Source organism: Urocitellus parryii, chromosome 3, assembly GCF_045843805.1.
Source record: "Urocitellus parryii isolate mUroPar1 chromosome 3, mUroPar1.hap1, whole genome shotgun sequence".
NCBI classification, from domain to species: Eukaryota; Metazoa; Chordata; class Mammalia; order Rodentia; family Sciuridae; genus Urocitellus; species Urocitellus parryii.
The window spans coordinates 157,350,461-157,373,811 of NC_135533.1; the positions used below are offsets into that span (position 1 = coordinate 157,350,461).

Consider the following 23,351-nt stretch of genomic DNA (forward strand, 5'->3'; position numbering starts at 1 on the left):
CAGAGGCCACCACCTCATCCGTCCTGTCCTGATTTCCCCATTGGCATTTGTGCTATCTGCTGATGCCTGTAGACACCAGGATATGCCTGTGGAGACCCACTATTCAATAACACCCCATCAATCCTCCCCACAGCCCTGTGAGCACAGCCAGACTGCATAGGCTCACACAGGACAAAGTGTTGAAGTGTGCTCCAATTATTCCCAGCTAAGGGCCTCTTCCACCCAGGGAAGATGGGGATCTAGGTTGGATTTCCTACATCCTTCAAAAAGTAGTTGCTTGGTAAGAATGAGGTGTGGGGAGGTCAGGACAGGTGCACATGCCTAATCCCAGCGACTCAGGAGGCTGAAGCAGAAGGATTTCAAGTTTGAGGCCAGCTTTGGCAACTTAGTGAAACCCTGTCTCAAAGAATAAAAATAGGACTGAGGATGTAGCTCAGTGGTAAAATACCTCTGGGTTCCATCACTAATACAAAAACAAAACAAAACAAAACCCTGTGACCCAAAAAGTGAGACTCCCCCTTTCCTGGTCCTGCCTGCATAGGGACCACAAGCAAAGTTGGTCAGACTTGGGAACAGCATGGAGAGACCTGGGCATAGCACTTTTGACTTTGTATCAGGAGGATCCTCCAGCACCATGGCAGAGGCTGCTGTGGTGGAACTTTGGATATTTGGTTGTGGATGGATGGGAGGTGGGAGTGGGTAAATAAATGGGGAGTTCAGGATGACTATAGGAGTTTGGACCTGGACAGCTGAGGGAAGGAGCCCAGACCCTGCACTCCAGAGTGCAGGTGGGGATGTGTTAGGCTAGAAAAACCAAGGACCCACTGGATATAGGCGACTCCAGAAGAGAGATTAAGGCTGGAGACAGAGAACCACTGTCAGATTCTGAGAGATAATGAGGTGCAGAAAACAAATGAACAAACCAACAATAACAACACCACCAACAACAACAATAAAAAACCCCACAGCATCATGGCTGGATGTTGTGGTGCACACCTGTAATCCTAGCCGCTCAGGAGGCTGAGGCAGGAGGATCACAATTTCAAAGCCAACCTCAGCAACTTAGCAAGGCCCTGTCTTAAGATATAAAAAGGGCTGGGGATGTGGCTCAGTGGTTAAGTGCCCCTGGGTTTAATCTCTGTAACCAACCAACTAAACAACAATAACAATAATAATAACAACAAAAAAACCACCAACAACAGAAAAAACAAAACAAAACAAAAACAAAAACAAAAGAAAAAATTAGGGCTGGGGAATGCTGGCCTGTAAATCATCCACAAGCCCCGAATTCAGTGTCCAGTACCACAAAACAAAACAACTCCTCCCCCCACAAAACAGCACCACTTCCTGATAGGCCTCCTTTTAACATCTTTTTTAATTTTTGGGGGGGTGGTTACTGGAGATTGAACTCAGGGGCACTTGTCCACTGAGCCACATTCCCACCCTTATTTTGTATTTTATTTAGAGACATGGTCTCATTGAGTTGCTTAATGCTCAATGTTGCTGAGGCTTACTTTAAACTCACGATCCTCCTGCCTTAGCCTCCCAAGCCACTGGGATAACAGGCGTGAGCCACTGTGCACCAGCTTTGCTTTAACATCTTTTAGAACAAGGAAATGACATTACTCTCCATGCCATCAGCTGTCATGGCTTTGGAAGGGACAGAAGCTAGAATACACTGAAAAGTCAGTCTTGGGAAGGCAACAGAGCTGCCATCATTTCAGGTCCACCTGAAAATGTAAAGACCCTCAGAGGAAAGGTGCTCATCAAGCTCTTCCAGCTCAGCAAATCAGGGTAGCAGTTGGTACAAGATCTTGATCCAACCAGGAATGGTAGTCCATCCTATTGGGCAAGGTGGTTTTAGATACCAAAGACCTGGGTCCCCAAACTCTGCTCTTACTCAGGGTCTTGTGTATATATGGCCTGTGGTAGCTCCTGCCAGGGCCCCAGGGGGACAGCACTTCCCTTCTAAAACCTGAGGTAGATGTTTCCATGCTGCTTACAATCCTGTGTCTCCGGGGCTCTGGAGCCAGTTCAGCTTACAGTGCCCATGGCAACACACCAACCACCAGCAAATGAGCAAAGTCCTGCCTTTTATCTGCAAACAAGGAAGCAGGAATGGGCAGGGTACTCTCTCCACCTACCACCCAGGGCAGACTTCAGGCCCCACAGTGTCCCCTTCTGGCTCCCTCCCACACACATACCACAAGAGCCTTCTGGTAGCTGGATTTGTCTATGTCCAGCTCCTGTCAAAAAAAAGGCATGAAGGGCTGAGGATACAGCTCATTTGATAGAGTGCTTGCCTTGCATGCACAAAGCCCTGAGTTCAATCCCGAGCAACACACACACCCACCAAAAAAAAAAAAAAAAAAAAAAAAAAAAAAGGCAGGAAGCCAGGCATGGTAGCACATTCCTGTAATCTCAGCAACTTGGGAGGCCAAGGCAGGAGGACTGCAAGTTCAAGGCCAGCCCCAGCAACTTAGCGGGGGCCTAAAGCAACTTAATGAGACACTATCTCAAAAAATAAAAAGGGCTAGGGATGTGGATAAGAACCCCTGGGTTCAATCCCCAGTACAAAAAAAGGAAAAAAAAAAGACAGAAACATTACAGCAGGAAATATTATCATGTCTGGAGATCTTCTCAAAGCTAACCAAAGGTTCATGTGGGTAACCACCCATATAGTCCCTGGTCATGCATGTATACAACACACAAATACATAGAGCACACCTATCCACAGGTACCCACAGATGCCCTCCCAGGAACAATACCTATGCACAGGAATTCATACCCATTTGGCCCTTCCTACCCCACGTGAAAATAGGTAGTAGATGGTCTGAAAGTCCTGACAGGCTTCTTGGCAGGAAGGGAGGACCAGGGCTTGGCCATGACAACTCCTTCTGAGCACTGGCATTCTGGGCAGACCTCTGTTGCTGTCCTGAACAATGGGCAAAGGTGCCTCTTCCCTAGCCAAGACTGTAGTCAGCACCAGTCTGCAAGAAACCTCAGCACTGTAAGCTGAACTGCCTCAGGGCTCTCAGTGACAGACTGGTGTGGCCAGGCCCACAGATCCTGAGTTTGCAAAGGGAAAAACAAACAAATGTCAATATCCAGTGCTTTGAAGACCCTCCTGTTTTGGGTGAACTAAGAAAGCTGCCTCTTGCTGAATCACATTGAGCATATTTACTAACACAGATGTTGGGAGTTGAAGGTATATGCCCCTCAAAAGGCTAAAAAGACAGTGTTCAATGAAATGAGAATTGACCACAATGAAAAGGCATCATTGTAATCAGGAGCCCATGGAGATTTACAGAAAAACATGACAAAGGCAGCAAATTGCAGAGAGGATGCTGTAGAAAACCAGTACACAATGTCAGGCAGAAGGCAGCAAATCAAGATGGCCTTCCAAACCTAGCAGAAAATGATACAGATGACAAAAGGTGGATGGCAGGAGATGTAACAGGAATTCCCAGAGTAAGGATGAGCTGAGAGGGTTTTACTGACCATAGAAACATGGCAGAGGGGTCATAGAAGAGGGGACCCTCATCATGTTGAAGTTGGACCCTGAGTTGAGGTGAGCTTTTTGTCCAGAAAAGGTGTTTCCATCCATTTCTGTTGCTAATAACATATTACCCAAGACTGGGTAAGTTATGAAGAGGTTTACTTTGGCCCATGATTCTGGTTCAAAGTTGAGGGGTCATATCTGATGATGGCCTTCTTAGCAGGGTCCTGAGGAGGCACAGAGCATCATATTGCAAGATGCAGGGAACACAAGAAAGCAAGCAGCCAAACTAGCTTTCATAGAAGACTCACTCTTAAGATGAACTCATTAATCCATTAATTTACCAATCATGATTGGATTAATCAATTCATAAGGGTAGATCCCTAATCACCTCTTAAAAGGTCCTACCTAGTCCCACTTCTTAGTATTTCATAAAAGGTATTAAATTTCAGCACAAAATTTATTTATTTTGGTTACTGGGGATTTAATCCAGGAGCAATTTACCACCAAGCTACATTTTTAGAGATAGGGTCTCACTAAGTTGCTTAGGGCCTCAAAAGTTGCTGAGTTTGGCCTTGATCCTCCTTTTTTCAGTCTCCAGAGCCACTGGGATTATCCGTGTGTGCCACTGTGCCTGATTCAACATGAATTCTGGAGGATATAAACCATAGCAGAAGCTGAGGAAATCATGGGCATGTCTTTCTCCAGCATTTCATGATTCAGTCTCATCAAAGTCACATTTCTGTGATGTGTCTGCTTCATGATGTAGGGAGAAGGTCTGCCAGGTCCTGACCTGCCAACCTTGCTGAGGTCTGGGTCACTCTTTTTGCCAGGATGTCCGCAGCCCTGGAGAAGACACTGACCACCCATGTTAGCTTCAGCATGGTTCCCACTACTGGCTCCTATATCTTACATCTCAGATGCTCTTTTATGGAAAGGAAAAGCTGATGGCTTTGTTAAAAAAACAAAATGCCTTTCTTCTTTACCTTGAAATCTTCTCCCCACCGCAGGCTAGCCTCACATCCCTGGATTCCAGTGATCCTTTTACCTTAGCCTTTCAAGCAGCAGGTGCTATAGGTATGTGCCATGGCACCAGCTAATACCTTGATGTCTTTAAGCAAGTTAACCTAGCTCCAAAATTCCTTAAGGAAACAACATGATGAAGTTCTGAATTTCAGGGTCATAATTTTATCATTCCCTCTGAATGGCTTTCCCTCTGGAGGCAGTGAATATGTCTCACCTGGAACCCTGGACACCAAGAAAGCAGTTTTGCTTTAAGAACCAAAAGAAGAAGAAAAACTCCAGGATCTATAAGGCCTGAAAAAAATGGGATCCTGTGCTTGTACTGCTGGATTTAAATCTGGGGGTGGCCACCACTATGATTTGGTAAGAAGTACCCAGCTTGGGCATGAAGGCATCATTCTTCTAGGGAACAACTGCTGAGACAAGGAACTGATTCTTCCAGCAAAACTCTAGGATTCTGAATTTATCAAGACAGCTTTGATTGTCTGAAACAGGTTGCTGTCAACTGACCATGGGAGCATTTTTATTATCATGGGAAATCAGGATTGATGATTGCAACACATTAAGTGTGAATTCAAGAAATATAAAACAAGATCCAACCAAGTCAAAAAATAAACAAACAACAAAGTAAAACAAAAAACTCTCTTGTTCTGGCATGTCTTTTCTTTGTATTTTAAAATAAAACACTGGTAAGAGAATATTATAAAGCAACTATGTGGGCTGGGGATATAGCTCAGTTGCTAGAGTGCTTGCCTTGTATGCACAAGGCCCTAGGTTCAATCCCCAGTACCAAATTAAAAAAAAAAAAATTATGAGCTAACAAATTACATAGCCTAGATAAAATGGATAAATTCTTACAAACGCACAATCTACCATGACTGAATTGTGAAGAAACAGAAAAACTTCAATACAATAGTCCTCCCTTATCTGTGCATAATACATTCCAAACCCCCATGAATGCCTGAAACCACAGATAGTAGTACCCTATTTTTTACTGTTTATATATATATGCATATAGACACACACATATATGTGTACATATATATTAGTGATAAAGTTTAACATAAAATAGTCACAGCAGGAGTATAACAATAACTGATAACATTGAGCAATTACACTGTAATAAAATTTATGTGAATGTGGTCTCTCTCAAAATACCTTATTGTACCATATTCACCCTTCTTCTGATGATATGAGCTGATACAATGCCTACATAATGAGAAGAAGTGAGGTGAAAGACAAACTTAAAAATGGTGTACAATTTAAAACTTATGAATTGTTTACTTCTGCAACTTTCCATTTAATATTTTCAGAACAGAGCTGACCACAAGTAACTGAAGCTGCAGAAAACACAGCTGTGAGCTGCACATGGTGGTGCATGCCTAAAGTTCCACCTAATTGGGAAGCTGAGGCAGAAGGATCATGAGTTCAAGGTCAGCCTCAGCAACTTACCGAGACCCTGTCTCAAAAAATTTAAGAAAAGGCTGGGGAATGTAGCTCTGCGCTAAAGCACTCCTGGGTTCAATCCTCAGCACCACACACACACACACACACAAAAAAAAAAAAATCTAAAGTTTCCTTGGCCACCATCTGGAAGGGTGGTCTGGGTGGGGGAAACAAGGCCACCTTGGCCTCTATGGAATTTCAGGCCAGAACTAGACACCAGTTGGCACAGTATCTGGTACATAGCAGGTGCTCAATTTGTTTCTGCTGCACTGAGGAAGCAGGGAAAAGTCAGAGAACAGTGCCCAGGCCAGCAAAGCAGTGCAGTTCCTGTGTTCAAGAATCGGAGTTTGTTCCCTGCATTGACACAGATTTTTGTAGAAAACTCCAGAAATGTCAGGAGAAAGACTGCTTTGGGCTGCAGCAGGCTCAGAAGGCGATGCCTTGGGATCTCCACATTTAGAAAGATGGGGAAGGGGAACAACTGCTGAGACAAGGAACTGATAGGCAGTCAGCAGAGTTAATTAAGATGGCTGAGACTTAGATAAAAAGTGAGATGGCAGTCTCACAGGAACTTGCACAGTTTTTATACTGAAGGCAATGAGAAGCTCAAGATGGTATTAAGAGGGAAGATCAATTAAATATTTGCTGAAAGAGTGGGCAAAAGAAACATGTCCAATGCAGGAACTTCCATGGCTCCAGCAGAAGCAGACCCCACCAGAGGGAAAGCCATCCTTCCTTCACACCTACCCATCCCTGCTCAAGCCTGCTGTCCTCATCTTACCAGTGTTGGCTCTGGGAGGTCATCCCCATCAACAGGGATGGGGAGGCTCTGAGTACGCTGAAGCCAAGTTACCAGGAACAAGAAGACTGCCATATTACACAATGAACCCCAAGGATCATGGCCCAAGGCTCTTCCAGGGCACAGGCTGTCTGGGCTACCATCACAGATGCCTTCTCCTCTACACCATGCTTAGCTACTCTGGAAATCCCTGGGTCTGAAAAGACATAAGTCTGTGACTACAAGGCTTAATTTAAAATTAACCAATGCCTTTTTCATAGGTTTGGTAAATAAATATCTGGAATTATTACTCTGAGCACAAAATACTCAGTGAATTAGTTTCCTTAAAAACAATAGCTCCTGGACTGGGGATGTGGCTCAAGCGGTAGCACGCTTGCCTGGCATGCATGCGGCCCGGGTTCGATCCTCAGCACCACATACAAACAAAGATGCCGTATCCGCCGAAAACTAAAAAATAAATATTAAAAAAAAATTCTCTCTCCCTCTCTCTTTCTCTCTCTTTAAATACAACACAACAAAACAAAACAACAACAACAACAAAAAGAAAACAATAGCTCCCTGTAGATGATGGGCAAATGCCAAAGAAATATGAAGACTGGAAAGGGCCCACTCACTGTGAGGCCCATGAGGGAAGATGGTCTTAGTCTCATGCAAAGCCCTGGTCCCAAGCCAGGACTTAGGCTGCAGTGGTCAGGATAGCTGGATGGAAGCCCCAGCAGAAGGAAGGTAGTTTTGGCATGCTCACCTTCTCCAGGGCCCTGAATAGCAATGATCCCCACCCCCATCTTCTCCAGGTTGGAAGGACCAGGTGAAGCTTATAGTCTATACTGGCTGGGGGGAGGGGGTCCCCAGAAATTCCATGGCTAAGGGGCTGCCATCTCCCAGTGCGTTCAGCAAAGTCCCCTCCCCAGCAATCCCTGTTCTCAGAAGGCACAGTATTTGGCCCAGGGTGCTTAGCATCTTCCTTCTTCCTGTCTCTGCACAAGGGGCCTGGTCCTCTAATCATCTGCTTCCTTCCTTCCTCTGCATTCCTATCTACCTCCTCTGGCACTCTTGTCTCCCCACATATCGCACATCTCCCTGTCCCCTCATTTCCCCCTGCTTCCCTCCATCCCCTATATTCCTCTACCCTTTCCTTGACTGCATCCCACCCTGTCCCCACTCTTGCTTCCCCCTCACCCTGTCAGATGTCTAGGCAGTTTCCAGCACCCCACTCTTACTAATGGTGAATGGACTGAAGAGCTCATGGCATGTTTTGAGGGGTACAGCTAACCCCCTGAGCAGAATCCTAGAGCCCCTACCCTAACATAGGCCTCTGCAAGGGGATGAGAGGAGCTAAGGGGCCTCTAGATATGTATACAGTAGACTTAGCTCTAAGGCTGCTACCCTGACTGCCAGGGACCATCAATGACTCACCTGGGAGGTGGTCATATGCAGGGATACTAGCACTACCAGACCTCTGACTCTCAAGGGGTCTGTGCTGGGGGTGAGGAAGGGTCCATGACTAGGAGACCAGGTGGTAGAGTCATAAACAGAGAGGAAGGCCCCAGCACCTACTTAGCACTGTGCCTATGGTAGGTTCTGTGGGGACCAGTCCCAGACCCAGGATAGTCTAGGTTCCTAAAGACCTACCCTGTGCGGTCTTTGAGGCAGGCTATAAGGACCAGGATGGGGACCGAGACCAGGACTGCGACCAGGCCCAGGCCCAGACCCAAAATGGCCTGGGTTCCTCAAGACCTACTGTGTGGTGTCTGACACAATCAGTAGGGATCAGTTTCAGGTCCAGGGCAGCCTGGGTATCTTCTTTTTTTTTTTTTAAAGAGAGAGGAGAGAGAGAGAGAGAATTTTTTTAATATTTATTTCTTTTAGTTATTGGCGGACACAACATCTTTGTTTGTATGTGGCGCTGAGGATCGAACCCGGGCCGCACTCATGCCAGGTGAGCGCGCTACCACTTGAGCCACATCCCCAGCCCCAAGCCTGGGTATCTTGATGTAGTACTAGAAGTGCTGTCACCTCATACATGCCTGCCAGGGGATTTAGGCTCCCATTTTATAGGTGAGGAGCAGTGGGTAGACAGAGCGTTCCTAGCTGGCAGTATGGTTCTCTAGATTGTTTTCCCAGAAAGACTCATCTTCTCTGCAGGTCCCAGAATAGGCTCTATTTGCAGAGATGGACCTGGATGTTTCTTGTGAGAAGGGCTGGCATTGGTCACAGGCTATGCTCCTAGGCTTCACTGGTGTGTGATCCTCCCTGCCAAGGCACTGACCACAGCAGACACATTGCTCAAGGTTCAAGTTCAAGTTGTTCAAATACATAAAAGTGGCTTGGGGCATAAGATGTTTATTGCAGCATCCCTAACGATGAAGAAGAAATGGCAACATTTTGAATGTCCATGATGGGATAAAGGACAAATTTCACAAGCCCTTTGGGGAAAATGCAAGGGACAAGGGGGAACAAGTCAGGAGTGTTAAGGAAAGGCAGGCCCAATACCATGGGGCACATGGGTAGAGAGAGGGAAACCTATCCCCTTCCCACTCATATTTGCCACTCATCTAGACTTTAGCAATAGGAAATGCCAATGAGGGGACACTAGGGAACTAGGAACCCAACCCACATCATACTTAAACACCGCATGGCAGTGGTAGTGCACACTGGTAATCCCAGTGACTTGAGAGGCTGAGGCAGGAGGATTGTTAGTTTGAAGCCAGTCTCAGCAATACAATGAGGCTCTAAGCAACTTAATGAGACCCCCACCTCAAAATTTAAAAAATCAAAATGGCTGGGGGATGTTGCTCAGTGGTTAAGCACCCTAGCTTCGATCTCCAGTACTAATCAACCAACCAACCAATCAACCAACCAACAAAACAATAACAACAAAAAAAAACCACAAGGCAGAGTGTGGCTCAATGGTAAAGTAACTGTTCTATCACACATAAGACCCTGAGTTTGATTCCTACCAGTACAAAATAAAATGAAAATAAAAACCATACGGTAAAGGACAGGCAGTGCTCGGGTGTGGAGATATGCAAGTATGTCTTTTCCTTACTTTTCTGTGTTTTCTACATTTTCCAGCACATACAGATCTACTATTAAAAATTAAAGGCAAAAAGAGGGATGCTGGCACCTCAGACACTTGGTCTCTTGTCAGCTAGCCTCTTTGTCTCTTGGGCACACCCAGGAGAGCCTGGCCCACCTAGATGTGGATAATAGAAGGCACATCTTGGCATCACAAGACTCAGGGCTTGGTGTAGGAGGTGGATCATTTGAGAAGGAAGACCTGCTTTGAGAAGGCTGGGCCTTGCCTGGGCCTGAGATTCCTCTGCCTACATAATTCTACATTCCTCAGTGGTCCAGGTATCAGTTTTCCCATCTGTATACTCAAGCCCCTTTAGGGACTGTGGCCAAGATCCTGACCAGCTGGGATGAACCCGGAGGGCATGTAGCACCTCCCTCCAGGGCACAAAGGACAGCCCCAAGGAAGACACAGCAGGGAGCCATCTCTGCAGACTCATTATCTCACAAAATGCAGAGGGAAGCAAGTACTTTCAGACTCTGGAATGGCCTAATAAGAATTTGAAGGACAGTGAAAGTATTTTGAACATAAAAAGTTTAACTAAAGACATATTAGCCAACTCAGAGCTGCAAAGTGTCAAGATCAGGTCAGTTCTGCCCCCTCACCCACTAAAAAAAAAAAAATTAGGAATCAGAATCCCCAAGTCTGAGCTGCTGAGGGGCATTCCACAGGGGCGTTCTTACCACACAGAGCTGAACTGATGACTGCTGGGCCCCCGCAGCCGAGGGTCATGCCAGGACAAAGGGTACCCAAGCCTGAGAGAAGGAAGGCACTTCACTCAGCCTGAGTCCAGAGGCATTCATGAGCAGATCCCCTAGGACAATCCTGGCAGGGAACAGCTAGAAGGTGACTATAGTCAGAATGACTGTATGAGGTCCAAGGGAAGGGCACAAGGAGTAAAGGAAGCTCTGGAGAAGACAACAATGAGGCTGGGGGCCTATAAACATGGGGGGGGGTTGTGGACACCAAAATAGCCATCTGGTGGCAGCATATGAAGACTGCCCAGGAGAGCCCTCAGACAGAGAACACAGCTAGGCCACTTCATCTGATGGCCTGGACACTATAGGCCTTGCCATTCTTACAGCATAGGCCATACCACTAGTCACAAATCATACTGAGAAAGGGATGGCAAGGTGAAGTACCTGGCTAGCCTCTCCAGTCATGCAGGCAAGGTTCTTATGTGACAGCCAGATCAACTGAATTGTCCACCAGCCCTTGTGGCTGGGACACATATAGAACATGAGTGAGGGAAGTGCCTCTACCTTGAATCATGAAGATGCCAAAGTTGGTGATCCCTGAAGATGAGGCCTACTGGCTTAACACCCACCCCATTCCCAGCATGACAAAGCTGCTTGGTTAAGGGGTGCCCCCAGGTGAAAGGTCATATAAGCTGATATCAGGAGGCTCAAGCTCCTCAGGGATGGCTCAGGGATTGGGGACCCTGGGGGTCCTGAAATGACCCTAACAGTAGCCAGAATGTGGTATCTAAAGGCTAGACACCTACAAAGAGGTCCAGGTTACATTCCGGGCTTCTAGGGAGGGTCCTATCACAACAGGGATCAAGTCCCCTGCTCTTGGTCAATGGGCCCCAAGTATACCACAGCCTATGCAAGGAGGGTCAGCCTGCTTAAGCAGCATGAGTTTCAAGGGAGTCCCATAGAGATCTCAGGGAGGGGAGCTTGCAGTAGTTCAACACACATTCAAAGAAACACGCAGAACAACCAAAACATTGAGAATAAAGACTGATGGCATGGAGTCTCCCTTACTTGGTCTTTTAGTTAAAAAGTAACAAGCAAACCTGGGCCTGATGTGGCTGCGATGGCCAATGTTGGGCATGGAGCTCAGGGAGTGGGAGCTGTTATCAAAGCTGAGTGTAGGGACTGTCTGTAACTAGGGACTGCCTGCCTGTCACCAGTGATAGCAAACCTGAGGACATAAGGACATCAAAACATTTCCAACTTCTAGTGACATTAGGCAAGATATTAGGCAATAAATGGTTCATATGCAACAGGAAAAACTAAACTAAACTCTCACCTGATGTTTATGTAAAAAAAAATTCTAGATGGATTAAATGCTAAGTGTTAAGAACTAAAGTAGAAACATCTACTAGAAGAGAAGACAAACATGTATTTATCTGGCTACATGCTGAGGAGGACTATACACAGAGTGATGGAACAACTAAAGAAAGGGAAAAAAATCCAACATTTTGCTACAAAGTATGAAAAATTTCTGAACATCAAAAACTGTCAAAAACCCAAAATCATAGAATTTGGAGGGAAATGGATGGCATTAGAGCAGATTATGCTAAGTGAAGCTAGTCAATATTTAAAAAACAAATACCAAATGACTCCTTTGATATAAGGGGAGTAAACAAGGACAGGGTAGGGACGAAGAGCTTGAGAAGAAGATTTACATTAAACAGGGATGAGAGGTGGGAGGGAAAGGGAGTGAGAAGGGAAATTGCATGGAAATGGAAGGCCGATCCTCAGGGTTATACAAAATGTCATATAAGAGGAAAGGAGGGGTAAGACAAGTTAATACAAATGGAAGAAATGATTTACAGTAGAAGGGGTAGAGAGAGAAAAGGGGAGGGGAGGGGAGGGGAGGGGAGGGGGGATAGTAGAGAATAGGACAGACAGCAGAATACATCAGACACTAGAAAGGCAATACGTCAATCAATGGAAGGGTAACTGATGTGATACAGCAATCTGTATACGGGGTAAAAGCGGGAGTTCATAAACCACTTGAATCAAACCGTGTAATATGATGTATTAAGAACTATGTAATGTTATGAACGACCAATAAAAAAAAAATTAAAAAAAAAACTGTCAAAAACAAAAATTAAAAAGCTGAGAAAAAATATTCAGCAGGCAGGGAGATGAGCAAATAATTAATATCTTTAATATAGAAAGGCTCATATTAAGGGCTAAGAAACTCATCAAGACCCCAGGGGAAACCCAGCACAGGGACAGGATGGGCTGGGTGCCTGTTTCTGAGAGGGAATACCAGGGCTGGCCCCCACCAGCCCTTGTCACCTAGGCCTGGCATCAGCATATGCCAACTCATCACATGGCCCTCCAGCTCTCCATCCCCAGGAAGCCCCTCCATTCATCATCTCACAATCCCACAGTTAGCCACTGTTTCCCTGTTTGATATCCATCTTCTCAGCCAGACTGGGAGCTTCTCAAGGGCAGGGCTGGGCCCAATGGGGTTGCCATGCCCAATGTTGGGCATGGGGCTCGGGAGTGGGAGATGTTATCAAAGCCGAGTGTAGGACACACATGTGTGTTTATATCAGTCCCTATCTCAACTTAGCTTTGATGTCTCCCTCCTATCTCCTTCCTGGTTATGGGTAGAACTATATCCTGCGGCTCAGCAGAACAGGGAACCAATAAGTATGGGCCTGGCTTCTACTTGCTAGTCTGTGAAATGTGGTCCACTACAAATGCCATCACCCATTCATCTAATGCCTAGGTCGGACATGAATAATCAATCACAACACTCCATGGTCAGAGTACAGGCAAGGAGAAAAAAGAAAAAGAGGGGGAGAAAGAGAGAAAGAAACAGAGCAACAGATATGAGGAGAAGACCAGGAATTGGAAGCAGGAAAAGAAATAGAGGGACAGGAAAGGAGTGAGCAATGGCAGGAAAATCAGGTGATAAGGGCCAGGTAGCCTTTGATGTGTTTAGCTCCCGCGCCCCCATAGACTTTGTTATTAGAGATGACATCTGACCTGGCCTCCCTAAGAAGTTAAGGGGGATGGGAGCCACTCTCTCCTCACGCTGTTGTCTCCAGACACTGTTACCTTCTGTCACAAGCAATGTTATGTCCCAAGTCCTGGACACTCTGGCCCAGTAAGCCCTGGACACAGCCTGAGCCTCTTCTTCCCAGAATTCCCTGTATGGGTCAATGACCTGAGCACTGAAATACTTGGCCAAATACTGGTTCTCCCACACAGGAGTCAGCAACAGACTTAGCTCCTCCCAGGCTGACCTGGGCTGGCCTGGTCAGCAACTTCCCACACCCAAGGTCCTTGGGAACAAGGAATGAGAAACCAGACCTCTCTCTCTCCCTTCCCCTACATCCCTTTGTACAGAACACTCAGGCACCCAAAGACCTAGGGGTTCCTGGGTCTGCTGCTACCACCTTCTCCCAAGCACAGTACCAGTGGGCAAGGCTTCCACACTGGGTGATAAGTGTCACTAAGAATCCACAGGGCTGTCATTAGTTGAGACAGCACTCATTAGGTAGGGAAATGGACAGATAGCTGGCTGGGAACTGGGCAACTGTACTGGAAGAACAAGAGTAACTAGGAATACTTTTTGTAACCAATCACCCATTCTGCCCAGCAGCAACCATCACAGCAGTATTCTTGACAGGGTGTCAGGTGCCATCAGGGAGTCCCTTCTATTCAAAAGGGTATAGGGGGACATAATTATCACTCAGCCTTCCAATCTGTTGTATCTTCCTAGTACCACATCTCAGTGAGCTATAATTAACAGATGAACTCAAAACACAGATAACACCACTGGCAGGGGCCAGCACATATAACCCCCAGCTGTACTCAGAGCAGGATATCATTTGCTAGGGCTAGAAGTGTTGGTCAGTGGTTCAGTACCCCTGGGTTCAATCCCTGGTTTGAAAACCAAAAAACAAAAAGAAGGAAAGAAGGAAAGAAGGAAAGAAAGAAAGAAAGAAAGAAAGAAAGAAAGAAAGAAAGAAAGAAAGAAAGATAGATCATTGCTAGAATTGTCTACAGTTGTTCTTGCTCTACAATGGCAGAGTAAGGTGGCTGTGACAGAGATCACAAACCTGAAAAACTGCAATATTTATTATTTGCCTCTTTCAGACAAAGTCTGTGGAAGCTGGCCTTGAGGCCCATCAGCTATGACCAGCCAGGTGCTCCAATCTCCTAGGAGCTACCCTGAGATGAACACAAGGCTGGGCCGGCTGTGCTGACATCCAGATTGCAATGGCTGGTGTCCAAGCCAAACTGGATGGGGATCAGAACTAGCTAATGTCCTAATCAATACTTACCATCAGTCTGGTAGGTTGGGTCCACCAGAGGGTTGTCCTCAAGTCAGACATCAAACTGGTGGCTGCTGCCCACATTGGGACCATTAGGAAATCCAGCAGGGGTTGCCATATCCAGCCTTTATACAAAAGGTTATAAAGCTCAACCAAGGTAAAGATGACCAGGATGGATGACAGTGCCCATCCACTCTCTATTGACCACACCTGCCAGGTTCAGCAAGACTATGCTGTCCTGTGTGGGAAACAGATATGTTCAGGTCAACCCCAGGCCACTTACCTTTCTCTATGGGAGATCAGCATGTCCTAATGCCCATCCTGTGGACTCTGGCTCCTGCAAAGAAACAAGAGGGCACTGTTTAATGCTACCCCAGCTAGGGTGAATTCCTTCTGGATTAAGATGTAATGGTCCAGATTCCAAATCAGAATGATGTCATTCTGAACCCTAAGGTCATCCTGCAGTGCTCCTGACTCATAACCACACACTTGTGTGCACTTTCTTGTCCTAATGTCGCTGGTACCTAGTTTATATCAAGTCAACTTCTCTTTCCTTCCTTCCACCCTTCCTTCCTTTCCTTCTTTTCCCTTTGTAGCACTGGGGATCAAACCCAGGGCCTCATGTATACTAGGTAGGCACTCTACCACTCAGCTATATTTCTAGCCCCTCTTGTATTTCTAACATTGTTGAGAGTTCAGAGTTGTGCACTGATAGTGACCTCTTTTCCCCTTCCAGAAGGCTGGGCTCATTTTATCCTGATAAGAAGCATAAAGAGAGAAGTCCCGCACAAGAGACAGTTAGGACCACAGTTCTGGTGGCCTACTCAGGTGTTCACAATCCCTCCACCAACATGGCCCTGATCCTTCTACCCTAGAGTCCACTCCTGTACTATGGAATAGTATCTGCCTCTCCTAATGCTCCCAGAGGCCAGCCCAGATCTTTTGTTCTCCCAAATAGGCAGCAGCTCCCCAGTCCATAAGATACCAGTGGCAGGTAGGCTACTGATCCCAGAGCTATGTTCAAGTGCAACCTGGGACCTGGCTCTTGGGTGACCACATTATATGGAGCCAAGATGGGGACAAGGTGGCACCTGTCCCTCACATAGGCCACAGCTCACAGTCCTGGAACCACACACTTCCTGTCTCAGCCAATAGCCTGGGGACACATTCCCTCTAATTATATCCACACCTGGAGACTGCCAAAGCACCCATGTTGTAAAAATGAGAACCAGAATGGCATAGATAGGCAGGGAGGGGTGGCCTTGGTTGGGAAGCACTTTCTTCTACCTGAGTGGAGGGTATTGGGAAGCCATGTCTGAGGATAAAGCTGGTAATGCTGGGAGTTCTTTTGCCTCTGCTCTATGGTATTTTCCAGATTGTTCTGAGTCTCTACCCAACCTGTGTGGATGTGATCTATTTGGGTGTGCCAACAGCCCCTTCATCATGGGGAAGAACTTTGTGTAGGAGTGGGAACAGGCCATGGGTCAGGGCAGGAACATTAGGGGTTAGGGGATTAGGACCTGGAAGTCAGAGGCAGGAACAAACTGGGGCTCCAAGCTGGTGCATGCTCATGTGCACAATTAGTGTGCATCTGTGTATAGACCAGCCTGGAAGGACTTATCTGGAAGCAGCAGGTAGGCATGGTTTAGGGCTAGCCCCTAATACCCTCCACCCAAGTAGATAAAAATGCTGCTCCTATCCTGAGGTCTGAGGCTCAGGAATCCTTCCTCTCAATATGACATCTCTGGGACACATTTGCTTTTAGTTTAAATATTCACAACAATTTTGTCCCACAAAGAACTGTGTGAATTTATCATCAATCTTGATATCTTACAGTCTCTCCTCAGGACTTGCCATGTGTCGCTGTTTTGTGCAATGCAGGTTGTCTGCCAACATCTCACTGATTCCTCCTAGGTGCCCCGAGTAGAGCTAACACCTCATTTTATAGATGATAAAACCAGGTCCAGGACAGAAAGTGATTGGACCAACATCTGAGCTCAGATCTTCCTGTCTCCGGAGTTCCCCATAATTTCTACCCAGCTGGGGATGGCACGTCCTCAAGAAGAATGGGGCTCCTGCCTTGCAAGGTGCCTCAGAGGTGGTGGTGGGAGCAGTGGTGGGGAAGAAGAAGGGACTGTGGAGGCAGAATAGTGGTAGCCAGAAGGAATGTGTCTCGGTCTTAAGTGTGTCCTTGTCATAGTGGCTTCATACAGGTGAGGTTAAGGCAGAATGATTGTAGCCAGCCTGCTGGAAGCCCTGAGGCAGCAGATGGATGGAGGAAGTGATTTAAGAAGTGACAGAACAGAGATATGAAGATAGATTTAATGATGAGAATTGTGACAAGGGGGTAGGAGATACCCATTTGAGAAGAGCCTTTCAATACTCCTTGAGGCTAGTCTATAGGCTCAGGGGTCATCCATCTGGTCAAGGACTCAGAAATAGGAATCTTGTAGCTAGGAGAGCCACCAACCTTGTCAGATGGTTCATCCAACAAATAGGTTGGCCTGGTCCTATCCTTACCATGGCCACTCCATGCTGGGACTCCCCACCAAACTTCCTACTCACAGCCAAGCCCTGGGGTACTACCAGGCCCTGCCCACTCCCCACAGAACCACCTCCAGTCCTGGGAAGGTCTACAGCTCTGATGTAGTATCTGTGGCCCAAACAGAAGACACAGACTAGGGCATGAGCCCAGCCCAGGCTGCAAGGACCAATCATGCAACCAGACCATGAGCTACAAGTCTTAAGAATATGAACTGCATGAGGCAGTTCCTATGGTTACAAGCTGAGTCCACAGTGGGGACAGGATCTGGATTGGGCATGCTAGGCACGCGGCTTGGGGCCCATGGCCCAGAGAGATCAGATAGGTCTGAGAACTTGCTTTATATGGCTGCAGTGTGAACTTGGTAGGCTATAGCCCTAGACAGATCTCCTCCAAACCTGCTCTGTGAGCAGAGGTGGAATTGAATACAAGTAGCTGGGGATATGTTCTTCCAGAAACCAAGGTGGGCATATTTATGGACCACACCTTGGCCACCACTTAACAGGGGAGATTCAGGTTTCCCAATGACAATGGTGTCCACCATAGCAAAACCAATGTGTTCCTCTAGGCAGCTACCACCCTGAGAACATCATGAGGACACAACCCATGCCTGTACCCTGCTGTGGTGACAGGACCAGGCTTGGGAAAGTGGCTGGGGTGCATGTCTGAAAGAGGCCTTTCAGGGCCATGCAAGCACAGGGCTCCATTTTTCACTGTTCCCACCATTTGGCCCTGGAGTCTACATCCAAGTGTAAGGGGCACCAAGGGGCTTGCCCCATGATTTCTTTTCCAGATCCACATTCTTGACAAGTAGCCCAGAGGAAGCAGAGCTTTGGCCTCCCAGGTGGGCACTTCAGGAAAGGTTCTAGCCCTTAGAAGGAGACTGAGTGAAGATGGTCTTGTCTGCCATGACCATGGTCCCAGCTGCCCTCTGGTGGCCATGGCTGGCCCCTAGTTGCTTTGCAAGAGGTCAGCAGCCCCTCACTGGGCAGAAGCAGTGAAAAGGGCCAGTGAATGACTCAGTGGAGAAAGGAGGACACATACGTGTGTGTATGTGTGTGTGTGTGTGTGTGTGTGTATGTCTACCAATTCTGAAAATATCTTCTCAACCTGAAACAGGCTGATAGGTGAGCTCCTTAGCTAGAACGTCCACAAAGGGATCTCTGACCCTCTATCTTCCTAATTCTGGGGTTCTTACAGAGTGGCCTAAAACCTCATCCTGACCTTAATGAAAGCCTGTTGTAAAAGAACATAAATTGTCTCTCAACAGGAGTTACTGTCTGGAAGTCTCCAGACTTTCTTGTGGCCCACCTGGTCTCTTGCAGTGCTGCCTCAGGGACTCCTCCATCCTCCATTCCTGGCAGAGTGGGCCTTGACTCCAACTGAAACTCTGCCCCCTCCCCCTGTGTTAGAGAATATGACAGATGCGGGGGCTGGCCAGACATGCCTGGTATCCTTGGCATAGCTCCTGGCTCCTCCTTGCAGGGTATCTCATTACTTCTGCTCTCACTCCAGGCTTGCCTTGTGCCCCCTAGGCCTCTTGGTGTGAAATAACTCAGCCTGAGTCCTTGTGAAGCACAAACAGAGCTGCAGCCCCATTCTCATGAGAGAGGTTAAGAAATGCAAAGGGCCTCTGGGACTTGGAAGAGATTTGAAGGGCCACCTCTAGAGGGGGTGTCAGAGCTAACATAGGAAATCAAGCAGTCTAATTGTGACAGGTGGTGAGAGCAGAACAGAGTTTAAGCAGGACAAAGGGCTGAATGGAGTTCCAGCTTTGGATAGCAGGTCCTCGGGTCTACACGAATCCCAAAGGCAGTCCAGCTAGAAAAATCCAGTGGGAGGCTGTTCTCAGGATCACCCTCCTCACCAATTTTGGACTTGAGTTCTTGTGCTTAGTAAATACTCTGTGCTCAGTCATATGCGGGGCCCTGGTGCACCCCAAACAGAAAATAGGTATGAAGTTAGGGGACAGCAGAGAGCAATCACCTCAGTTGGGATGGGACAAGGATGGGGGAAAAGTCTATGCCTTTCCAGATCCCGAAGCCTGTACTACCTGCTCAGGAACTGACTGGACATGGCTCTACAATGCTGGACCAGAGAACTCTGTCTTTGGTGTCCAACACTATCTCAGGTCCAAAGATACAAGGAGCACAAGATAAGCAGCATCTGCTCTGAATGGACCAACTCTATGACCACAGCCTGGATCCTGGAGTAGAGGCAGAAGGGCTATAGTCACCAAGGGGCTGGAGGTTCCCAGTGTACCTCTGGCTGGTATTCAGGGGATGATTTCCCCTGAGAGGCATCTTGCTCATCACTCCACCCTCTGGGCTAATACATTCTGGCGTGTACATTACAATGTGGAATGTGCATGACCACCTGAGATTGTTAGCTCATATCACCAGACCAGTGTAGTGGAGAAAGCCTGAGGAGGCCTGTAATCCAGCAACTCAGGAGGCTTAGGCAGAAAGATCACAAGTTCAAAGACAGCCTCAGCAACTTAGAGAACCTGTCTCAAAATTTAAAAATAAAAAAGGGCTGGGGATGTTGCCAATAAGAAAGGTGGGTGGGGTGAGGAAGAGACTACTTACCCTAAAGGTTGACACCCAGGGGTCTGAATATGTCTTAATTTAGAGGGAAGGAGCCAAAGTTTTTTAGTTTGATATTCAATCTGATAGATAACACAATCAGAAAGGATTAAATGTAACCCAGTACTGAGTTATTAAAGAGTTAAAATGGGAAAGCTAGGGAACTTAGACTTCTGCCCTGGGCAACTCCTCAGCAATCCCAGATTACACACTACTCAGAGTAACCAGGACTGCGTCCGTCAGAGAAGGTGGCAGGAATGACGTGGGGGAAGTGACCCAGGCCGGGATACCAGACAGGGATCCCCGGCGGTGTCTCTCGCTTATTCCCCAGGCGGTAGCAGCAGCGCGGTGCGGGAACATCCCCTTGGCCAGGCTGAGGCCCTACGGCACACCACCCCTGGAAAGTTCCCCGGCCTCGCCGCCCCTCAGGCCCTTGGAAAGTTTCCGTGGCCACCCTCGAGGCGCCGTAGTCGCTCAGTGTGGACATCGCTGCGGAGCTGGGATGCACTCAGCTGGGGCGCGCGACGCTAGGCGACCCCCGGCCAGGTCCGGCAGAGCCCTGAGGCTGCGCACAAAGGGACCCGCCCCCGCGGGCCATGAGACTCCAGCGCGACGGTGAGAGCAAAAAGCTGGTGAGGTGGAGCTGGCCACCGCCCCCCCGCCGCCCCCCAATCCCGCTCTCACGTGCACCTGGACTCAGGGCCCAGGAACCCATTTCTCCTGTCCTATTCGCACCACAGGTCCCAGACCCCGGCTCAGCACCAGCCGGACGTGAATTTCCAAACCTCCTCCCCAGCCCCGGGTTCCCGACCCCGCCCACCGGCTTGAGCTTACCTGGAGCGCAGCGTGGGCGGCTCCGCAACACGGTCTCCGCCTCCAGTCGAGCTTCCCTGGGTCTTTAGGCGTGCAGGGAGAGGCGTTGCCACCGCGCTGCGCGGGTCGCGGTCCACAGGGCCGCAACTTGAGCCGGTGCAGGAGCAGACCCCTCCCTCCCCGGCCCAGCGCTCAGCCCGTCAGCCACCCTCCCCGCCCCTCGCGCGGATCGTGCGCAAAGCTGCCCAGGCCGGCGACGCGACCCTCTGCCCCGCCCCATCTAACTGAGAATTTTCCCATTGGTCGAGAAGCCCGGCAACCCATGCCGATTGGACCGTTGCACAGAGAAGACGGCTTACCATTGGCCCTCGAGGTTGTCAGTTTGGCCAACGACCGGCCCCCTCGCGGAGAGGCCGAGGCCTAGGCACCTGCCTGGAACGTTGCGGTGGAGGCCAGGGGCTCGGGACTGCCCCCTCCAGGCTGTCTTCTGAGGACGTTCTCAGATTGTCCGGCCTCGAAAGCGGGGATTGGGCAAGGCCGGTGACTCTTCCCTACACTCCGGCAGTGTTGTGTCCATCACCAACCCTAGTTCGCAGGTATCCTCCAGCGCTGGGCGCTGCGCTCAGATCCCTTCTACCACCGTCGAATTGTATCCCTCACGTAATCGGTGAGGGAGAGTTCTGCTACTTACCTCATTTTATTTACATTTTAGGGACAAAAAAACGAGGCTCAGAGAGGTTCTTGCTTTAGATGACAGGTTTAGTGTCCGACTTCGGGATCTGGGAACTCTCCCACTCTCACCGCCCCACGGCACCTGCAGCCCCGGCAGAGTTGCGTTCTTGGCTTAGTGAGGCTGTGGAGTGGAATAGGGCGGAACGGAGTCCTTGGTAAACTACCTCCCCCACCAGGCCTTGATCTACAGAACCCTTGGGCTTTCACCATCCTGCAGTTCCTCTATGACCCCCTTTTCACCTCCTGGTGGCCTGGACACAACTCTCAGCCTGGGTACGGGATGTTATGTTTCTTCTCACTCCATCCTGGTGTCCCTTTCCCCTGTATTACCTGGAGTGATAAAGGAACATTGTGGGACTTTGGCTACCTCCTGCTGAGATCAGCACAAGCCTCATTTTCCCGAGAGCACCAACCTCCTCCCTGCAGTGATAACCCTAGGCCAGCTCCACTTACTTTTGTGGTTTCAGGGGAACCAACAGGAATGTTATCCAGTGGGGCTAGTTTTTGGAGAGTGAGTCAGTGAACCTGGCTCATATTTGGTTCTAAACCTTTCCTACCCTGATGAACCTGGAGATGACTAGTTCCTGGGTTCCTTGTATTCCCCAAGACCACAAGAGGAGCAAATTTACCTGCAGACAGTACTAATGGAAGTACACTTAGATCTAATACAGACACTTAGATCTAATCCAACTATTTGGAGACTCCAGTTGTTCACCCAAGTTGCTTGGTCAGAACAAAGGAAGTGGCCTGGGTCAAAACCTCACCATTGGTACCACCATTGGGTCCCCCTGAGTCCTGGCAGACATAATAAATCAATTTCAGCATGACACAGCCACTACCAATCCATTATTTTTGCCATTTGATGTGAAAGCCATTTGGCATCTAGGCATAGGAATGCTGTTTGCAGCTGGGGGTGGGGTTGCAGAATGAGGCATCACCCCCTGGAACTCAAGAGCCCCTGTGAACAATGTAGCTCTCTTCCTGTGGAGCTGCACTGTGGGTAACATCTTGACTCAGATGCTATGGGGCTGGGCAGAGGGTGTTTAGTTTACTCCTTATGGGAGATTTAATAAGTCTGTCACAGGGCATCTCTTCAAGGACATCAGACCCTACTACTCCTGGAGCCCTTATTGTGATGACCTCATAGTCATGTACCACCTCCTCCTTACACTCATTTATAAGACCCAGATCCTGCTTGTTCAACATCACTGTGTCTTAGCTCTATGGACTGTATGGTCTGGTAGCTCAGAGGGAGATCGCTGGCACTAGCCAAACAGGATTGTGCTGCTGCTGTTCTATAGGAAGGAGCTGCATGTCTGGATAGGTCTGCCACCTACTGGCCATGAGTCCTAGAGTGGAGTTCTCTGGAAGGCTTCTATAGGTTCCTGAGGCATACAGTTACAACAGCTAGAGAGCTGGGCAGAATGTGCTGTTGGGTCGTTCTAGGTTAGATTATTGCGTTTGCTTCTCTGAGCTGCAGTTTTCCATAGGGTGTCAGTGCTCCAGGTCAGGGTCAGGACATCAGGGTGTTCAACACAGGCCAGTGGATATAATCCAGTCACCATTTGACTTCAACTGGATGGCATAACTGCTCAGTGTTTATGTCTGTAAACTGGGTGAATAAGAATTGTGGACTGAGGGCTAGGGCTGTAGCTCAATGGCAGAGTGCTTGCCTAGCAAGTGTGAGGCACTGGGTTTGATCCTCAGCACTACATTAAAGAAAAAAATATATATGTATATATATTTAAAAAGCCTGTGGACTAAGGCACTGGGTTTAGAGTTCTTAACACATTGTCAGTATTCTTAA

At 48.1% G+C, this 23,351-nt stretch overlaps 1 protein-coding gene across 4 annotated transcripts in view; it reads right to left on the reverse strand.

The window, feature by feature from the left end:
• Arvcf (ARVCF delta catenin family member) overlaps positions 1–21,010 on the reverse strand; it is a 50,866-nt gene extending 29,856 nt beyond the window's left edge. For 3 of the 4 annotated variants that reach the window (XM_077796176.1, XM_026401652.2, XM_077796175.1), the window contains exons 1-2: positions 20,834–21,009; positions 15,156–15,209 (exon numbers count right to left, since the gene is read on the reverse strand). The gene's annotated coding sequence lies outside the window, so the exon portion shown is untranslated. Of the gene's footprint in view, positions 1–15,155; positions 15,210–20,833 lie in introns of all 4 variants that reach the window. The other variant, XM_077796174.1, reaches the window with a different exon arrangement.
• Positions 21,011–23,351: the final 2,341 nt, after the last annotated feature.